Source organism: Leptodactylus fuscus, chromosome 10 (genome assembly GCF_031893055.1).
Source record: "Leptodactylus fuscus isolate aLepFus1 chromosome 10, aLepFus1.hap2, whole genome shotgun sequence".
Lineage (NCBI taxonomy): Eukaryota > Metazoa > Chordata > Amphibia > Anura > Leptodactylidae > Leptodactylus > Leptodactylus fuscus.
Window position 1 is genome coordinate 23,288,887 of NC_134274.1, and position 6,704 is coordinate 23,295,590.

Sequence of the window (6,704 nt, forward strand, 5' to 3'; positions counted from 1 at the left end):
CTGTCCCACCTCCCCTGCGCTGTTATTGGTGCAAAAAAGGCGCCAGGGAAGGTGGGAGGGGAATCGAATTTTGGCGCACTTTACCACGTGGTGTTCGATTCGATTCGAACATGGCGAACACCCTGATATCCGATCGAACATGTGTTCGATAGAACACTGTTCGCTCATCTCTAGTTATGACTGTCTGTGTTTTCACGAGAATAACAGAAACTTTCAAAATTGATAATTTTATTACATTTTCAGTATATTGTCCTTTTTTTAACAAACAAACGCAAAGTATAATGACCAAAATTTACCACCAACATAAAGTACGATGTGTCACGAAAAAACAATCTTGGAATCACCTGGATAGGTAAATGCATTATGAAGCTATCGTCACATAAAGTAAAAGATGTCATATTTGAAAAACGGGGTCTGAGCCTTACGGCCCAAAGTACCCTGCGTCCTTAAGGGGTTAACCACTTCCGGACCGCCCATAGACTATAAACGTGCGGATAGTGCTTGCCTAGTTCTGACAGGACGTACCGTTACGTCCAGTCAGAACACAGCAGCTGCACGGAGATCGTGCAGCTACTGAAGCTGGGAGCCGGCTGTAACTTCAGCTGGAGCTCCCAGAGAGATGTCAGGGAAGGTTTATTCCCTTCCCTGCCATCTTGATCGCTAAATATACCAGCCCCAGTTGCAGGGGAAATCAGCCTCCAATACAAAAAAAAGTGATCAGATGTCCCCAAAGGTCTTTTATCACCTTATGGGGACAGAATCTGAAAAAAAAAAAAAATATATATATATATATATATAATATATATATATATAATATGTATATAATATATATATATATATATATATATATATATATATATATATATATATATATATATATTTTTTATTTTTAAATGTAAATAAAATAATAATATAAAAAAAAAATAATACGCTAATAAAACGCCGTTATTAAAGGTTATAACCCCACCCCCGACCATACAAAATAAAAATTATCAGAACAGAGAGGAAAAACTATTTTATAGAGTTTTTCAGTGACACTTTGTGTTATTACATAAAAAAAAATAATAATAAATTGAAAACCAGACACAATTTCCCTCCTATTATGTTTATATTTTCCCGGATATAAAAAAAATTAAAACACATTCAAAAATAAAAACAACATAAAAATAAAGCCCTATATGTCCCCGAAAAAAGACGCAAAAATTAGTTGAGTGAGACATATGGGAAAAATGTTACAGACCTCAAAACCGCACATACAAAATAAACCTAAAATGTGTCTGGTCCTGGACCACAAATTGGCCCGGTACTGAAGTGGTTAAGGGGTTAATATCTACCCAGCCCGCAATGTTGACAAAAGAAAATAATATGGGGGTCAAAATGAATAAGAAGTGATAAAACTTACTTTGCCAAAGCTGCCCCTACCCAACTCCTTGTGGAGGATGAAGCGGCTGTTGGTACGGCCGGGGTAGGGGCCTGATGGTCCAGCGTCTTGGCTGCTGTCAGGGGTCAGCTCCAGGTCCTCCGATTCTTTATCCTGGGATCTTCTTCTTTTCTTGTTCTTCTTTAATCCATCGTCACTCTCTTCTCTCTTTCTCTTCTCTTCTTTCTTCTTCTCCTCTCCGTCACTCTCCTCTTCCTTCTTCCTCTTCTCTTCTATCTTCTTCTCCTCTTCATCACTCTCCTCTTCCCTCTTCCTTTTCTTCTCCTCTCCTCTTCCAATAGACGCCATTCTGGTCGTCTCTCACAATCCAAAAAATCCAAAAGGCTCAATAAATACTGAACCAATCCGTAGAAAGTCTTCTTCTCTCCGCCGTCGACAGTTAAGTTCTGAATGTCAGTTGGCCGTGCGCAGGTGACGTGATGTCATGGCCGTGAGACCCTCAGGTAGCTCCTGCCTGGCAGTGTTCCATTGTCCTGCACTGACACACTGTGGAGTTGGCATCATGGGGGACAGTCCAGTGTCCTGAAGATTGGGAGAGACCTTTATGGCAACTTCTAGTGCTGCATTATTAGTAGATGGGGAAGAAGTGACCGCTGTATGAGGGCCGGCCGTGCCCATAGTCCAATATTATAGAAAGTGTTACTACTAATATGTATGGAAAGAATATATGTGTAATACATGTTCCTGGGTGTCTATAAAAAACAATCATTTGAAAGGGCTCGGACAATGGTTATTGGGGCACTCTGCTCTTCTTTATGGGGACACTGTAATTTTCTTTATCGGGGCACTGTAATGTTCTTTATGGGACACTCTAATATTCTTTAGGGGCACGCTAATCTTTATGGGAGCACTCTAATCTTCTTTAGGGGGCACTCTGGCACTAAGGGTACAGAAAATGATCATGTGAAAATTCTTCCCCCTCTTACAATGAGCTTTACTCTAGATTTAGGGTACCTGGGATAGAGGGATTAACCATTTAATTGTAATAGCGCCCCTGGTGGTTGCACCTATAGACCTGGGTTCTATGCATTGTATAGAGACTATTGACATACCTCCCAACCATCCCGATTTCCACGGTGTCCTGTCCCGCGGTCCTGGTAAACGGGAGGCATGTCCCGATTTCAGACGGTGATGAGTTGAACACATAAGCGAGTAAAGCAGGAGCTGTCACAGCACGCCGCACATTTTGTCCCTCTTTCTGCTCTGCGTAAATTGGGAGGTATGCCAGAGTGCAATTGTTAGATATAAGATGAAGCATGATATTTTTGGACAAACTTAAGATCTGAAAGTTGCTCCGAGACCAGCAGGGTGCTTGGTCAACAGTCCTGAGTTTACTGAATAGTCTTGAATTTAACAATCCTGGTAAATACGGGAACGTTCCTGTTTTAAAGAGGCAGAATGAGGGTCCCAGCTTGGTTTGGGACAGGACTAAAAAAGTCATTACACATACAAACCTGAAAAACAACCATCACCAAGCAGATTTATTATCTTTTATTAGAGATGAGCGAGTACTGTTCGGATCAGCCGATCCGAACAGCACGCTTGCATAGAAATGAATGGACGTAGCCGGCACGTGGGGGGTTAAGTGGCCGGCCGCCGTCAAAGCGGAAGTACTAGGTGCATCCATTCATTTCTATGGAGCGTGCTGTTCGGATCGGCTGATCCAAACAGTACTCGCTCATCTCTATCTTTTATGTCAGAAACCTGACATAAATGAAGCTTTAAATCTAATCCAGCCGTAATCTGTGAGGTATCATAGATTTCAGTCCATGGCGAGGGTCTTACATAAATGGCTGCCAGTACACGTGTCTTGCGCGCTCGGCAGTGGCTTGTTTGTTACGCGTGCCCCTCCCTGGATACCAGGCTTGTGCTGCTGTATGAGTAACAGGATGCTTATGTTTGCCTTTTTATCTTTTATTTGGTTAATGACCTTACATATGTTTGTTTCATCAGCAAACATCAGACACTATTGTAAGATAGGGAATGTACCCTGCCATATATGCTATCTGCCAGATGGAAGGTGATAGGTGTGTCTTATCTTCTAATAGGATTGAAGATTTATTTAAAGGAAAGCTAAATGTATAGTCAGAAGGTGTTCTAAGGCCCAGTTTACATCTGCGGACCTTAGGAAACCTGCAGACCCCATAAACTATAATGGGGTGTGTGTGGTTTCCGTCCGAAAAAGGAAAAAAATTCGGAGAGGAACGGAATCCCCAAACCTAGTGCAAGCGCTGGTGTGAACCCGGCGTCAGTGGAAGCTGCTGCTAGAATTTATACGTATGTATATAAAGGCTTATAGAATGCTATGAAATATGGACTAGTCAATTTATAATTTAGTGTAATGGGTTAATTTTGTCTGCAACCGGCCTAAGGCGGGTGACACACATTGCAGAAATGCACCATTTCATCAACTTCAGCTTATTGCATTCTTGGTGGCACACTTGGAATTTTTCCCCTAACTTCCACCGTTCCTGAGCAATTGGTGAAGATAGCGCTGCTGCCTGATATGTTAATTAAGCTCTATAGTGGCAAGTGGGTGGTCTCAGTTAAGGGGGTGTGACTGTGAGCTGTGATACTGCCCACTTCTTATTGCACAGTCATATACGGTATATATATATATACACCGTCTGTCGGCTGTGCTCTGATAGGTGCGCCAGTCTGGGGGTGGCCTGATGGCCAATGTGCGCTCCTTGATACGCTTGCTTGCTTCTGTGTGGCGTGTGGCTTCTGTGCGCAGCGTCCCAACTATAGGCACACAGGTACATGCGGGGGTGGTGGTCCGGGAACCGGGGGCCACAATGGGTGGGGGTGGGGGGGTGGGCGCAGGGGTTGGTGTTGGGTAGGTAAGGGGGGGGGCCCGGGGATACGGGTGGGGAGGCGCACGGGGCTGTAGTGGGAGCACGCAGGACGGGAGGTTGCGCCCCAAGTGGGTTTAGGGGGTTCGGGGCACACCTGGGTATACAATGCAGTTACATAAATATGTCACAGCGCCAACACACGCAAGCGGGCGTATCATCCGCACCGGCAATTGGTTACATAACAGCGGCTCAGCGCCAACACCGAGGCAGATGCTAATATAGATATATAATATATATATGACTGTGCTTCTGTGCTTGCTTTATTTGCGTAATCTAATATCTAGAAATGTACTTATATTTAGGAAACACAATATATTGAGTTGAAAATGTAATGTAATGTATTATATAAATATAACATAAAAACACAACATATGATCAACATATGGGACATATACCAAAGTGATATACCGCTGAAGCATCCAGGTAGTTATTGTTATACGCTGATAATATATTTATCAATCTTGGAAGTGATAGACAATATAACTGAGATAAGAAGGAGATATTTGGTACAAATCATATTGGCTACAGTTGTTACTATCATTATTCTACTACGTATATAATTCAGGTACTGGCTAAGCAATTTATTAGTACTGTAAAGTTATTACACACTATTAGATTTTGTTGTGTTTTTTTTTAATTGTATTTTCATTGATATTTTGCATTATGACTGTCACAAGGTTTTAGCTTTAGTAGCATTGTTTTCCAAATCGCACCGTTCTCTAGATATAGCTTTAACCCCATACAGGTCTATGGGAATAAAATCAGCTCTTTCAATTTTTGGTGTCTCTTTCATCTGCCCTAGATTGTAAGATGTGTTGTAGAATTGTAATACACTACTTGTCACCTGTAAAGGTTATCAGTATGTATAATGGAAAACAATATGTGTCAGTGCGGAGTTCATGCCTTAGGATCCTTTTGAGCGCGATCGGCTCTTGGTAAAGGATCTTCTACACTTGGCTGATCGTGAGCGTGAATGTTCCTTTAAGGGTTAATTCTCCCAATCATTGGCCCATATAGAAGAGGCTTTATGTCTCACTGTGAAGAATATTGGGGGCTGTCTGATATACCCTTTTAATTCAAGTGGTTTTCTAGGCTAAAAGTATTGATGAACTTTCCTAAGAATAGGTAATTAATATTAGCCTAGTGAGGGTCTGACACCCAGAACCCCCATCAATTAGCATTTTTCAGCAGCTGATACACAAAGAATCGAACAGGAAACAGACGGCGCTATTCTCTGTGTAGTGGCCTTACCTGGTACTGCAGATCAGCTCCTATTCCAGCGAGTGGGCCCTAAGTTGCAGTGACTCCATTCTACCACTACACAGAGAACAGCGCTATCTGCTTCCTGCTCCTGCTTCCATGTGTATCAGCTGTGTATTGATGGTGGTCCTGGGCGTCAGACTCCATTGATTTGATATTATTGACCTATTATCAGGATAGGTCATCAATATTTTAAGCCTGGATAATCCCTATAAATTGAACATCATTGATTGGCATCTTACCAATGGCTAATTTCTAGTATTAAAATGACCAGTCCAAATGAATAAAAAATGCACATTTAGAAGGACAGTGACCAACTTGGCTATCAAATTATAATAAATAGATATATAGACATATATATGGATAAATATGTGGGTGCGTCTGTCTGTATATATATATATATATATATATATATATATATATATATATATATATATATACAGTCCTATGAAAAAGTTTGGGCACCCCTATTAATCTTAATCATTTTTAGTTCTAAATATTTTGGTGTTTGCAACAGCCATTTCAGTTTGATATATCTAATAACTGATGGACACAGTAATATTTCAGGATTGAAATGAGGTTTATTGTACTAACAGAAAATGTGCAATATGCATTAAACCAAAATTTGACCGGTGCAAAAATATGGGCACCTCAACAGAAAAGTGACATTAATATTTAGTACATCCTCCTTTTGCCAAGATAACAGCCTCTAGTCGCTTCCTGTAGCTTCTAATCAGTTCCTGGATCCTGGATGAAGGTATTTTGGACCATTTCTTTCTACAAAACAATTCAAGTTCAGTTAAGTTTGATGGTCGCCGAACATGGACAGCCCGCTCTCAAATCATCTGAAAACAAAGATTGTTCAACATAGTTGTTCAGGGGAAGGATACAAAATGTTGTCTCAGAGATTTAACCTGTCAGTTTCCACTGTGAGGAACATAGTAAGGGAATGGAAGACCACAGGGACAGTTCTTGTTAAGCCCAGAAGTGGCAGGCCAAGAAAAATATCAGAAAGGCAGAGAAGAAGAATGGTGAGAACAGTCAAGGACAATCCACAGACCACCTCCAAAGAGCTGCAGCATCATCTTGCTGCAGATGGTGTCACTGTGCATCAGTCAGCAATACAGCGCACTTTGCACAAATAG